The 15,329-nt window shown below is 36.4% G+C and overlaps 1 protein-coding gene and 1 non-coding gene across 6 annotated transcripts in view; one reads left to right on the forward strand and one right to left on the reverse strand.

Moving 5' to 3' along the window:
* MAP2K4 (mitogen-activated protein kinase kinase 4) overlaps positions 1 to 15,329 on the forward strand; it is a 181,824-nt gene that overhangs the window by 132,210 nt on the left and 34,285 nt on the right. The window lies entirely within an intron of this gene.
* Positions 10,441 to 10,569, reverse strand: LOC141515784 (U6atac minor spliceosomal RNA). Its single transcript, XR_012476528.1, has one exon. It is a non-coding gene; the product is annotated as a U6atac minor spliceosomal RNA (small nuclear RNA).

Below are 15,329 nucleotides of genomic sequence, written 5' to 3' on the forward strand. Positions count from 1 at the left end.
TTTCGAGTAATCACAAAATAATATTGTTATAAACTTTTTCTGAAGTTTTATTTCAAACTTTTTTTTCATCAGCATTCATCTTTGCTTTTATTTATCCCTTTCAGGTTTTAGGTGTTACCACCATATGTGACTCTTTTATAAAAATTGTTAAGAGTGTTTTGCTAGTCAGTTTTTGAAAATAATTTGTATAGCACAGATAGTAATTTCTCTTTAATTTTTACTAGAATTTACTTAGTTCTGTACAGATTATTAAGGTCTTTGGTACTTCTTTTATAACTTGAAAATCTAAGCCATGTGATTTTGTTCAAATTCTTTTGATTACCACCTGTTCCCTATCATGATTAGAAAAAAGTCTTTTTCAGGGTATATTCCTTGAAAATTATTGATTGATTTAAATCTAAAAACCTGTAACTTTGTTCAGTGGTCCCATAGCTAATGCTTCATTTACTTGGTTAAAGAGGTATGATAAATGTCTAATTTATGTATAATATAAATAATATTGAGCATTTTTTCATTATGTTAAAACAAGTGACTTATGTAAAAATATAAATATCTTCATTCAGTTTTAAATGATGTAAAGCTGGCAGGAGTAGCTATTAGAAAAATGGTCATGATCCAAAGAGAGATAATTCTATAGGCATGAGTGCAATGTTACCTTGATGGGTTTCTTTTTTTTTTCTTTTTTCTTTTACAAGGCAAACGGGGTTAAGTGGCTTGCCCAAGGCCACACAGCTAGGTAATTATTAAGTGTCTGAGACCGGATTTGAACCCAGGTACTCCTGACTCCAAGGCTGGTGCTTTATCCACTACGCCACCTAGCTGCCCCGATGGGTTTCTTTTTGAAGTTAACTTTGCATGTGCTTATTTAGTATTTCATCTGAAAAAGATTATGACATTTCTAGGGGACCACAAGCTTATTTTTAGTCATCAGTGTGAAATGGTAGTCAAAGAAGCTAATGTCATTCTCAACTTCATTGAGAGGTAGAATGCAAAAGATTGTTGTTTTGTCACCAATTGCATTTCTAAAGTAATCCTAAACCTGACAGTACCCTAAAGAAAGGGACCCCTTGGGAAAGAACCTTGAGATCACCAAGTATGGAAGAAAAGACATAGCCAAGATTTTATAACTTGTCTTCCCAAATTTGAAATGTCATCATGTGTGAGAGAGATTCAACTTTTTCTAATTGTCCCTAGAGGTTAGAACTAGAAGTAATGGGTAAAAGTTTCAGAGGCACATGTAGACTTCATGCAAGGTAAAGCTTCCTAACAATTAAAAACAACCAAAAGAAGAATGGGTAGGCTTGGAAGGGACTTCCATTTACAGATGAGGAAATTGGATCACCTGTTCCAAGAACTCTAACTCTTATATCTCTTAAATGATGTTTACCTATAACAGTAGCTTCTTTTTAATTAGAGGACTTAATACAAAGGCCACTTTAAATTGCCTCTTGTTGGTTATTTAGAGAGAATTCATAGTCAGATGGGAATGGTGCTTGATAACTTGAGGTCCTTTCCATTTATGAAAATTTGTGATTCTATAGAGATTTTAAAAAAAGTATGCATAGGCTGAACCAGTTCTCCAAAATTAAACAAATAGGCATAGATATAAATTTCTAAATTTAGACTGTAGGAGATAAATGTACACATGTTATTAGAGGATGGTAGGAGCTTAATAGCTAAAATGAAAAAGATCAGTACCTGTCTTAGTACCACTGATAGGAGGATTCAGGTCCTGGGAACAAGTAGTCTAGTGTAGGAAACTATACTTTGAGAGAAAAATTAACAAATTAGAGTTTACTCAAATGAGAATGATTAGACTGTAAAGGACTTGTACTATCTGTCATGAAAGAACGGAGTTTATCTGAAAAGCTGACAAATCGAAGAGGGAGTTGACTTATTCCATATTACCCTTGGGGACTGACTACCGACTAATGAGTGGAAGTTATAGAAAAACAAAATCTGATTTATACATTACCAACTTTCAGATGCTGATTCATTGTTTCCAAGGCCTCCATGCAAATTCAATCCACATTTTACCATGGTTGATGCAATAATGCCATCTAGTGACCCAAAATGATAAAATCAGAGTGTAAAAAAATCAGATTTAGTACATGGGAATAAGGAATATTATACAATATATTATACAATATATTATTGTTTTGGCTTAGTGATTCCTTTCAAACTGTGCTGCCAATTCTACTTTTTTTAGTATTTGTGAACATTTAGACATTTTGTAGTGATCAAATTATTCACCATCCCTGGTCTTTCCCCATTACCGCTCCACTTACCTCCTATGCCCAATTATCCCAGAAGATGGGGGTAAAAACTTCTGTGCATTCATGTAATATAAATATATCTAGTTTGGAACAACCATTTCTGTTTATGGATTATAAAAATTGTCAGGCACTATGCAGCAGCGCATTATAGCTCTGGCAATAAAATATATTGTAGAAAAATATTATTTATTTGTAGTACAGTTATCCTTTTTTCCAATTGATATTTTATTTTTCAATTACATGTAATGAAAACTTTTAACCATTCCTTCTCATGCCTATGCATATTTATAAGTTAATTTCCTTCCTCACTCTCCTCAGCGCTCAAAAGTCTGGTGAATATTGTACATATATATTTGCGTTTAATATGTTTATAGATAAGTTCTTTTCTGCATGAGGAATTAGGATTAAGGGAAAGAGAACCATGAGACAGAAAAGAAAAATAAAAAAACATTTTAAAAAAGTGAATGGAGTGTTCATTCAAATTTGGTAGAATATATGACCAAGAAATATGGAGTACATTATAAATTGTAAAATGAATTATTTTGACAATATTAAATTAAAAACATTTTCTACTATTAAAACCAATACTGCCAAAATTAGAAGGAAAACAAAACTGGGAAACAATTTTCATAGCTAGGGGTTCTGATAAAGGTCTCCTTTTTAGTTTTTGCAAGGCAATAGGGTTATTAAGTGGCTTGCCCAAGGCCAGACGACTAGGTAATTAAGTGTCTGAGGCTGGATTTGAACTCAGGTACTCTTGACTCCAAGGCCAGTACTCTATCCACTGCGCCACCTAGCCGCCCCCCTTTCTATAATATATTGAGAATTACATCAAATTTATAAGGTTACAAGTCATTTCCCAATAGGTAAATGGTCAAAGGATACGAACAACAAACAGAAGAAATTAAACTATATATAATCATATGAAAAGATGCTCCAAACCGTTATTTATTAGGGAAATGCAAATTAGAACAACTATGGGGAATCATCTCACCTATCAGATATATTGGAGAACTGTGCTCACCATGGGAGGATTTTTTTGCATTGATGCATTGTTGGTGGAGTTGTGAACTGTCCTAGCCATTCTGGAGAGCAATATGGAAATATGTCCAAAAAGCAATAAAATCGATCATACCCTTTGACCCCAGTGGACCAATACTAGGCTTATATCCAGAAGAAATCATAAAAAGGGGAAAAGTCCCTCATATTCTAAAATATTTATTTATAATTTCTCAAGGGTCAAGGAGATCCCTACCATCTAGTTTTCATACACTGTGTTTTGGTGAACAAGGTCACTTTCAACCTTTGGGTGCTCTTCATAGACTCAGGATTTATGACTAGAAATTATCTTTTTTATTTAATATTTATTCTCATTTTGTACAAATAATGTTTTTTATACATTTGAGTGATAAAGTAAAGGGGAGAGAAAGAAATTAAAATAAAAAAATAGTAGTAATTGTAGGTATGGCCAGGTGGTGCAATGGATGGAGCACCAGCCCTGGAACCACAAGCACCCGAGCCCACATCCAGCCCTATACACCCAACCATCACCCAGCTGTGTGACATGCAAGCCACCCAAACCCCACTGCCCTGCAAAAACCAAGAAAAGAAAAAAAAGACCCAAAATAAAATAAAATAGTAATAATAGTAGGGGTGGCTGAGTGGTGGACAGAGCATTGGCCCTTGAGCCAGGAGCACCTGGGTCCCAATCCAGCCTCAGACACCCAATGATCACTCTGCTATGCGGCCCCAAGCAGGCCACCCAGCCCCATTTGCCCTGCACCCCACCCCCCAAATAATAATAATAATAATAAATGTGCTTGAGTCTTTGTTCCAACACCAACAACTCTGTCATGGGTGGATCACATTCTTTATGATGAGTCCATCACAAAAGTTCCTTCCATATTTTTCTACCATTGCCATTGCTGATCGCAACTCCCTCCTTTCGTATTTCTCCACTACCATGTACTATATTTTCTCTCCTTTCACTCTGACTCTGCTGTAGGGTAACTGAGTGGTGCAGCAGACAGATCCCCAGCTCTGGGGCTAAGAGGCCCTGAGCCCCCATATCACCTCTTAGGCCCAGCATCCACCTGGCCCTCTGATCCCGGACAGGCCTTCCAATCCCAGCCCCTTGCAAGAAGTAAAAAAGAAAATGTGTTATATCTGACCACTGTCCCCCCATGGTCCATCCTCTCCTCCTTTATTCACATCCCCACCCTTTCCCCCTGCTCCCCCCTCCTTCTTACTCCAGATGTCTATACCCCATTGAGTATATTTGCTGTTTCCTCTCCTAGCCATCTCTGATGAGAGCAAAGGTTCCCTCATTGCCCCTTGCCTTCCCCCTTCCATATCATTGCAATAGCTCATTGTAATAAAGAAAACTCTTGTTATGTGAAATATCTTGGCCTATTCCCCCTCTCCTTTTTCTTTCTCCCATTACATTTCCCTTTTTTCTATTGACTCCATTTTTACACCATATTTTATCTTCGAATTCAGCTTTCTCCTGTGCTTCAACTATAAAAGCTCCCTCTACCTGCTCTATTAACTCAGAAGGTTCATATGAGTATTATCAGTGTCATTTTTCTATGCAGGAATACATGAAGTTCATCATTAAGTCCCTCATATTTTCTCCCTCTCCTCCAATCTCCATGCTTCTCCTGAGTCCTGTATCTGAAGATCAGACTTTTTGTTCAGCTCTGGCCATTCCAAAAGGAACATTTGAAATTCCCCTGGTTCATTGAAAGTCCCCTGGAAGAGGACATTCAGCCTTGCTGGGTAGTTGATTCTTGGCTGCATTCTAAGCTCTTTTGCCTTCCAGTATATTATATTCCAAGCCCTACGAGCTTCCAATGTAGTTGCTGCTAAGTCCTGTGTGATCCTGACTGCAGCTCCATGATATCTGAACTGTGTCCTTCTGGCTGCTTGTAATATTTTTCTTTGACTTGGGAGTTCTGGAATTTGGCTATAATATTCCTACGGGTTGTTTTTTTGGGGATCTCTTTCTCGGGGGGGGATCAGTGGATTCTCTCCATTTCTATTTTGCCCTTTGCTTCTAGAATATCAGGGCAATTTTCCTGTAGTAATTGTTTGAAAATGATGTCAAGGTTCTTCTGATCATGACTTTCAGGTATTCCAGTAATTTTTAAATTATCTTTCCTAAGTCTGTTTTCCTTATCAGTTCTTTTTTTCAATGAGATAGTTCTCATTTTCTTCTAATTTTTTCATTTCTTTGGTTTTGAAGTATTGACTCCTGGTTTTTCATAAATTCATCAATCTCCCCGAGTTCTATTCTTTGTCTGAAGGATTTGTTTTCCTCAGAGAGTTTTCTTATCTTTTTTTCCATCTGGCCAATTTTGCTTTTTTAAAGCATTCTTCTCCTCAATAACTTTTTGAATTATTTTATCCATTTGACTTAAGCTGTTTTTTAGCATGCTGTTTTCTTCAGCATTGTTTTGGATTTCCTTGACTAGGCTCCTGACTTCATTTTCATGTTTTTCCTGCATCTCTCTCATTTCTTTTCCCAGTTTTTCTTCTAACTCCTTCATTTGATTTTCAAACTCTTTTTTGAGCTCTGTCATAGCCTGAACCCAATTTCTGTTTTTCTTGGGAGTCTTTAGATACAGGAGCTTGTGCTTCCTCATCTTCAGACTAAGTGTTTTGATCCTTCTTGGGCTCATATGCAAAATATTTCTCAATTGTGTTCCTCTTGTTTCTTTGCTTGCTCATTTTCTCAGCTTGAGCCTGTTTTTGGGGTGCTTCCTTAGCTTTTGGGACACTCCCACAAGGGTCTCAGTGTGTGAGGCTCCATCCTCCCTCCTGGTCTGTGAATGACCATAAACACCCCCCTCTGCCATGGGGCTGAGGTGGGGGGGGGGGGCTGATGTTCTATGGTGGTTCTAGGCTGCAATCAGGATCTGAATGTGGTCAGAGCCCCAGAATCCTGTTCCAAGGGCAGAGCTCTGCAGTCTCTCTCTCTCCTTACTCCCCTCCCTAGGTTCAATGGGCTCATGCCCTGGGGGCTCCTGCTTACCTGCTCCACCTGCTTCTGTGGTGGCTGCCCTAGCCACTGCTCTCTGTGTGCCCTGAGGGCTGGGCTTCATGTACTGGCTCTGGCAGAGGTCCCCTTGTTGTTCCCCTAAATTGTGCCTTGTTCTCCGGGGGCCTTAGGTCAGGAAACTACCCTGCTGCTGTGAGCCTTCGCCCCCAGCGCCCTGGGGCTGCCTCCAGGAGGCTGAAGTTCTTTTGCTCTGGCGGGCCACCCCTTCAACTCCGGGGAGCAGAGCCTTTCTGCTCTTTTCCAGGTTACCTTGAATAGGAGAAGTGCCTCATTGGGTCCCTCTGTGGGTTCTGTCTCTCGAAAATTTTGTTAGAGTCTTTAGCCTTATAAGTTTTATGAGAGAGCACCTAAGAGAGGATCTGTTCTTGTCACCATCTTGGCTCCGCCCCCCTGGAAATTATCTTACTGAATATCTGGTCTAACTCCTTCATTTTACAGATGAGAAATAAAATGACTTGTCCAAGGTTATGCTGATATTAAATATGAAATCTGAGATTTGAGGTCTTGAGATTCTATCTCTGGAAAAGACCTCAAGACATCAATTTCAAATAGACTTTGTGTTTTAAAATGTTTTACATTTTAACAGAGTGGTCATATTTAACTTTTAATTTATATATTTTTTTGCTTTTATTTGGCAGCCTTGAAAATTTTGACCAACCTTCTTCTCCTAGGTATTCTTTATGGTTTTGGTATACTGACCTTTCTTGGTCTCCTATTTGAATGTTATGTTGGGTGTCTCTTTGGGTGCTCTTTGGTGCCTTCATCTTATTTCTCTCCATAATCAATTCAGTGATTTAATTAACTCCCATGTAGTCAATTTATCGCTTCTACAGATAATTCCCAAATCTGTATATCCAGTCTTTTACTCAGGAGTTCCAGTCCCATATCACCAGTTATCTCTTGAACATTTCCTACTAGGTAGAAACTTCATTCCCTCTTATTGATGCCTAGGATATTTGGGAAAAAAGCCAGGGATAGAGTTAAAAAAAAAAGAAAATATAAGAGCTCATTGAAAAATTAATCATTATAAAATTTCTAAGGCTTGATGAATATGAATGCATCTCAAATTAATTTTATCCCAAACAGAATTCATTGTCCTTTCCCCTTCCATATTTTCCTGTTTCATTTGAAAATACCAACATCCTCCCAATCATGGTGATTCATAGACTTTTTGTCATCCTTTATTCTTTTTTTAAATAACTATCCTACATATTTAATCTTATCTAAAATTTAGTTATTTTTATTTTCATAATATCTTTCTAACATGCCCTTCTCCCTCTGGTCACACTGCCATCATTCTGTTTCAAACTTTTCTTACATCTCAGCTGTACTTCCAGTTGATCTTTCCTTATTCCAGTCTATACCCCACATAGCTGCCAAAGGGAAAATTAGCTAACAAATGTTCATATGCTGTGTGGCAAGCCTGTTTATTGGAAGAAAGGCATTGCTTTCTTGGTTGACTAGGCTGTCACAACTGGAGCAAGTATTTAAGGAAGCTAACCAGAAAAAAAGCTGAATTATACCACAATTTAAACTATTGGCCTTTCTGGTTTGAGAGAGGAAAAAAAATCAGGCTTTGTACTTTGATAGTCATAGTCAGGTGACTGTTGTTTTTTGCCAAGTCTAATCCTGTATATATGATATGACCTTGATCCTTTTATTTTTTTTTGAAAATTCTCTCTTAAATTACTTTACCTAAACTTCAGCCCTTCCAAACTTACTTTCCTGCTGAATTAAAAAAGAAAATCCCAAAGTCTTTCATATACATACATGCATACATGCATGCATACATAAATATATATGTAAATAAGTAAAACCCTCACTTTACCCTTCCATGCCCTCCTGCCCTCATCCTATATATTTCTCTACCGTTCCTCAAACTAGATAGCTAGAGGTGTAGGTACACACTTCTTGCATCTTACTTTGGCTCTTCTCACTTACTCTTGAACTTTTTGTTAAACTTTTTGATGTTTGGTTCTGTCACTGTTCAATTGAAACTTCATTCTCTAACTCTTTATTGTTACATCCAGTTGTCTTTTCTCAGTCCTCATCCTTATTTACCTTCACAGCATTTGACTCTGCTCACTGATACTTTCCCCAAAACACTTCTCTGTGTTTTGATGAGGCTATTCTTTCTTGGTTCTATTCTTTCTTTTTAGCATCCTTTAAATTAATTCTCTTACTGTGGGGTTCTACATAAAGATTCTATCCTATGCTCTTTTTGCTTCTCTTTTTACATGTCTGGAGAACTTATTAGCTCCAATGTGTTAATTATTTCTATACAAATTACCAGTACTGTTTACTGATTCTGTAAGTCTCCCAAGTTCTATCCAGTATTGCAAACTCCCTATCTTCCATTTCAAGGTGAATGTCCTGTAAACATTCAATGTATCCAAAATAGAACTCATTTTCTTTACCTCAAAATCTTTTCTATTTCTGTGGATATATCATCTTTCTACCTTTTCCAGTTTATACCTTTTATATTATCTTCAACTTAGCACTTTCCCCTTCCCCATGTGTCCACTCAGTTGACAAATCTTACTTTTCTTCCACCTTAACATATCTCTCTTTTCTTTAGTCACAGAGCCATCATTTCTCCCTTCATGAGCTATTACAATGGTATCCTAATTGATATTCTTGCCTTGGATCACTCCTTAGTCTCTGTTCCATTTTCTATATAATTGCCAAAATTTGACCATGTCTCCTACTCAGATATCTTTAGTGACTACCTATTTCCTCTAAGATCAAATAGAGGGTGCAGCTAGGTGGCTGCAGTGGATAAAGCAAAATCACTGGCCCTGGAGTCAGGAGGACCTGAGTTCAAATTTGGCCTTAGGCACTTGGGCAAGTCACTTAACCCCATTGCCTTAAATAAATAAAATTTAAACAAAAAAGAACAAATAGAAGCTATTCCATTTGGCTTTGGTAGCCCTTCATCACTTAAGTTTTCATCTTTATATTCATTTACTAAGGATATACTCATATCTTCTCCTCTTCCTCATAGGTCCCTCAACTTTTTTCAGGATTTTAAGCACTACATTTTGCAGGCTTTCTTTATCTCCCTCAGCTACTTATCTATCTCCTTTCTCCCTAATAACCTTGTATTTATTTTCTGTTTATCCTATGTATGTTTATTTTCATATTCTTATTTGTATAAGTAATTTTCCTGATAGATTTAAATGAAGGACCAGTGAAAATGTAATCGGCTGGTAAGTTAAGTTAATTACGGCAAAAATAACTTTTTTGTAGTTTTGAATTTTAAAAAATCTTATTGGGGGGAGGGTCAAGATCAATTAGGTTTACAGTGAGTAGAACACTGACACTGGAGTCAGGAGGACCTGAGTTCAAATCCAGCCTCAGACATTAACTTTGTATGACTCTGGGCAAGTTATTATACCCTATTTGCTGCTGTATTTACTTTGGTGGAAAGAAGAAGATTAAAGAAGGGAAACAAGCACTTGTTACTTGGGGTGGATAGGGTACTGGTAATTGGTTTAACAGAGAAGGTAGAACTCCTCAGTTACCAAAGAAATAACCTTTAGATGGGAAAGGCCTTTGTTAAAATGGGTAATAGGAAGTTGACATCCAAGGTAAGATGTAAACAAGATTATGACTGGACAGATTCAAGTCACCTGACTCGTTCTTGGTTACTAAACAAACTGGATGATGTAATTGCTGATGCATTGTGAGGAATATCTGAAAGTTTGTAGTAAATAGTTGAGTTATTATAGTACTGGAGAGTTCAAAAAAACCCCACAAATTAGAAGAGTTTGGAATCTGAAAACTGCAAACTAGTGAACTTAAATTCCTGAGTGCTTATTATTTAATAGGATGGTAAGTTAGCATATAAAAATGAAGCAGTGATTACAAAGAGCTATCATGACCTCATTTAGAAAAGGTCATGCCTAGCCTAACCATATTTCCTGTTTTGATAGTGTTGTGCATGTTCCAGTAGATAAGAGGAATCTTGTTATTATAGTTTACCTAGATTTTAGCAAATTATTTCCTGCTTTTCTTATAGAAAAGATTGAGATATGTAGGCTCTACAGTACTCAAATTCTGAGTACTATGATTTCTGCTGACATTATAAGAGTACTTAGTAGAACATGGTTATGGTTACATGTCACAGAGTAGGAGGAAACACCTTAACTATTTATATTTTATAAAAACCACTGGGACCTCTTCCATTCTAATCAAGGTGAGTGCTAGCTTTCTCTCCTTTTCATACAACAGAGGTATGTGGTGTATTGGATAGAGCACCAGCCATGGAGTCAGTCAGCAGGTTCTGAGTTCAAATGTGACCTCGGACACTTGACTGGTACTGAGTGACCTTGGAGAAGTCACTTAACCCTGATTGCCTCACATCCAAGACCATCTCTAGTCATCTTGATTCATATCTGACCACTGGATCCAGATGGCTCCAGGTAAGAAAGTGAGGCCTGTGACTTAGCATAGTACCTCCTCACTCAAATCTAGTTCACTGTCATGGCATTACCTCCCTGTTATCATGAACTTCTTCAAGAATGAGGGACAAGCATCATTATCACTAACAGAGCATTTTCTCTGTCCATCCTCTTGTCATATCTCCATCATGTGACAAGTTCCTCTTCTCTGTAATATTGATGACATCCTGACTCTTTATAATTCTTTATTGCTTAACCATTGAATGCTGCTCATCTCTACAATATAGCATACCCACCTTTGTGTGATACTCATCTTCTTTCATGGTGATCTAGGTCACCATGTCTTATAACACATCAGTAAAATATTTGTGTTGAAAAGATGCAGTTTTGCTATAATAAAATGTTTGAGGTCAGTGCAAAGCAAACCAACCTATTCTCTCGCTTTCTAATTCTGTGCCCAATTTCTTATTCATTTCTAATGTCTGCCCTGGATGTTGGACAAACTTTATAGGTTGTTCACTCATATGCATGTTGAAACATCTTGAGTCGATGGACAAGGTAAATTCTTTAGAGTAATTAAAGATCTTTTAGGAAGTTCTTCAATGTTTGGGGATTTGTTGCAATCAATATAATTTGAGAAAATAGGAGTCAATTTGGTATACAGAAAGAAGCCCTTCTTAATCTTGATCAGAATTTTCTCCATCTCAGGGAAGAAATAAACTTGTTTTATGTCCCATCTGGTAATTATTATTGGGGGTAATTGAGCAGAATTGGTTATTCCTCTTCTAAGTAATCTTGAATGATTTTGATTTACACATTGGAGATATCTTGGTATGTTGCTCAAAATAGTGATGAAATGGATTCACAACTAGTGGATGGCTAGATCTGAAGAGTACTTTTTAATAATTTCATGCCAATGTACCTTAGGCTACATGTATCCTATCACATAATAGGGAATTAATAAGTGTTTGCTGAGGGTGCTTTCAGAAAAACTTGCATCAACGGATACAAAGTGAAAGGAGCATAACCAGTACACAATAATAGTATTATTGTATGGTGATCAACTATGAATGACTTAGCTGAGATCCATAATAAAAATACTGTCTACTTCTAGAAAAAAGAACTGATGGAGTCTGAATGCAGATTGAAGCATACTTTTCAAATTTTCTTTTTAATTCTTTATTATTTCTTTTATTTTTTCTTTTTTTTTTTTTGGTCTGCATTTTCTTTTGCAACATGGCTAATATGGAAGTGTTTTGTATGATTGCACATGTATAAACTTTCAGATTGCTTGAGTTGGCAAAAAGAGAGACAGGACTGGAGAATTTGGAAAACAAAATTTTAAAAAAATTGAATGTTAGCAATTTTTGTTTGCATGTAATTGAGGGGAAAAAATAAAAACTAAACTTAAGAAGAAATAAATAAATGCTTGCTGACAGTGTTCTCCAGTGATCTTTGCTTGTCCTGCTTAGCATTTTTACCAATGATCTGGGTAAAGGTATGGGTGACATGTTTTATCAGATTTGCATGTTTCACAATGCTAAATAATAACGAACTTAGGGAAGAACAGTCAAAAGTCTAAGAATTAGTTAAGTAGACTGAACCTAATAAAAGTCAATTTTAATAGGAAAAGATTCAAGAATTGGGTTCAAGAGATTACTTGAACAAATAGATACCTAGTTTGTAAGCTCAATTTGACTAGGATTATGCGATTCTTTGTAAATCTATGGCACATAGTAGTTCACAAATTTCTTTCCACATGACAATATTTTATATATATAAAAGGAACTATCACATCTCCCTGTAATTTGATCTTTCCCATATTATATGTCCCCATTTTCTTTGGGAATTAACCAATTCCTGAATATCATGATCAATATCTTTACCATATAAACCTAGTCTCTTATTTGCTTTTCATCTTATTAAAGACCTTTTTGAAATGGGACACTTAGAATTCAGTAATGTACTCTAGGTTAGCAGACAGCAGCAGTATGATCATCTCTTGTTATGTATATACACTTTCTTTTCCCAAAATTCTAATGAAATTTAGATTTCCATGAGAACCCCAGATTACATTACCTTTTTTTTGGTGGGGGGCAGCATATTGCAGCATTGACTCCTATTGAGTGTACAATCCATTATAAACCTCAGTTGGTAGGAACCAAGATGATGGAATAGTGGCAGTCATCCAGCTGAACTTTCCCAACATTTCCCTCCAAACAACTTTAAAATTACACTTCAAATCAAAATTTGGGAAGGGTAGAGCCACCAAAAAGTTAGGATAAGATACTTTTCTGACTGAATAAAACTTAAAAGATATGTAGGAGAAGTTGATATAACCAGAATGGAGACTGGTGGAGGGCTATCTGAAGTCCACATACATGAAAGCAATAGTGATTGTAGCAGCAACTTCAGGAGCTCTCGACCCAGAGTGGGAGTCATAAAGATTATAGTGTAATCTTTGCTGATCCTGGGTACAGTTGATGCTGATTGGCACATATACAGTTCTGAGTTGTGGTGTCAAGGTAGAGAAAAGTGCTTGGGGTTGGTCATAGGGGAGCAAGGACCCTGATCACAGTTGCAAAGCAAAGAGAAAACATGCAGCTGAGGGCCACCCATCCTTGGTAAAAGATCAGGGTATATATAGATCAGGAGAGCAATGACCACATCTCTCCTAGAAACCCCAAAATGTGTAGACTCTTAGAATTAATGCTAAAAAGAGTAGCACAATAAGCACTGAAGCTTGGGGCACTGCCTTCCCACCTGCAAATGAGCAGAGGCCAAGTTTACCTCAAAGTTCATGATGAAAAAATAGCCTAGGAAAATGAAGGGAAAAAATTGATTCTAAAAACTTATATAGTGGCAAAGAAGACCAAGACAAATTCAGAGAATGACAACAATGTGAAAAGTTACCAAAAAACCTTTAAAGAAAAATGCTAATTGGACCCAAGTTTAACAAGAATTCCTCAAAGAGTTAAAGAAAGAGATGAGTGGTAGAGGAAAAAGGAATTGAGAATAATTCAAGGAAATCATTCAAGAATTAACGGATGAGTAAAAGAGGTATAAAAAATACTGAAGAAAAGAATTGACCTAATGGTAAAAAAAAAGCACAAAAATTCAGTGAAGAAAAGGATTCTTTAAAACGTAGAACACGTCAAGTGAAAAAAGAGGTACAAAAGGTCAAAAAGAAACAAATTCCTTAAAATTAGAATTGGATGAGTAGAAGCTAATGACTTCATGAGACAAGAAACAATAAAACAGAATCAAAGAAAGGAAAAGGGGAGGGAGGGAATGTGAAATTATCATCAGAAAAGCAACTGACCTGTAAAAAAGATTGGAAAGAAATGGTTTTTTAAAAATATTTTATTATATTTTTTCAACTACATGAAATGGTAGTTTTCAACAATTTTCCTTTTTTTTTGCAAGATTTTGAGTTTCACATTTTTCTCCCTCCCCCAACAGAAAGCAGTCTAATATATGCTATGCATTATATATCCATTCTAAGTATAGATCCATATTAATCATGTTGTGAAAGAAGAATCAAATCAAAATGGATAAAAAATGTTAGAGAAGAAAAAATATATTATATAAAACAACTTTTAAAAATCAAAGATGGTAAGCTTTGATTTGCATTTGAACTCTATAGTTACTTCTCTGGATATGCATAGCTTTTTCTATTAGAAGTCTTTTAGAATTTCTTTGATTATTGTACTCCTGAAATGAATTAAGCCCATCGTAATTGATCATTATCCCATGTTGCTCTTTGTACAAAGTTCTCCTGGTTTTGCTCACTTCAATCAGCATCAATTCATGCCAGTCTTTCCAGGCTATTCTGATGTTATCCTGACCTTCATGTTTTCTTATAGGACAATAATGTTTCATCACATTCATATGTCACAGTTCATTCAACCATTCCCCAATTGATGGGTATCCTCAGTTTCTATTTCTTTACCACTGTAAAAGATCTGCTACAAATATTTTTGTACATGTAAATATTTTTGTTATCTTCTTTTTTTTTTTTTTTTGCAAGGCAATGGGGTTAAGTGGCTTTCCCAAGGCCACACAGCTAGGTAATTATTAAGTGTCTGAGGCCGGATTTGAACTCAGGTACTCCTGACTCCAGGGCCAGTGCTCTATCCACTCCGCCCCCTAGCCACCCCTATTTTTGTCATCTTGAAGAGAAATGAAATTATTGAATTACCTGAATGCATGATCAAATAAGTAACCTAGACATCATACTTTCAAGAAAATTATCAAGAAAAACTGCCCTGATATCTTAGATTTAAGGGGAAGAATAGAAATTGACAGAATCCACCAATCAATCCAGAAAAAGTTCTCAAAATTAAAACTCCTAGGACTATTACAACCAAATTTCAAAACTCCCAGCTCAAAGAGAAAATGCTTTGAGAAGCCAGAAATAATTCATATATCAAAGAAGTCAGGATCACAGAAGATTTAGTGACATTGGGTTTGGAATATGATTTTCCAGAAGTCAAAAGAACCAGGATTATAGCCTTGAATAAAAACCCTGAGTAAAACTGAGTGGAAGGGGTAGCTAGGTGGCAGAGTGGATAGAGCACTGGCCCTGGA

Source organism: Macrotis lagotis, chromosome 2, assembly GCF_037893015.1.
Source record: "Macrotis lagotis isolate mMagLag1 chromosome 2, bilby.v1.9.chrom.fasta, whole genome shotgun sequence".
NCBI lineage: Eukaryota > Metazoa > Chordata > Mammalia > Peramelemorphia > Peramelidae > Macrotis > Macrotis lagotis.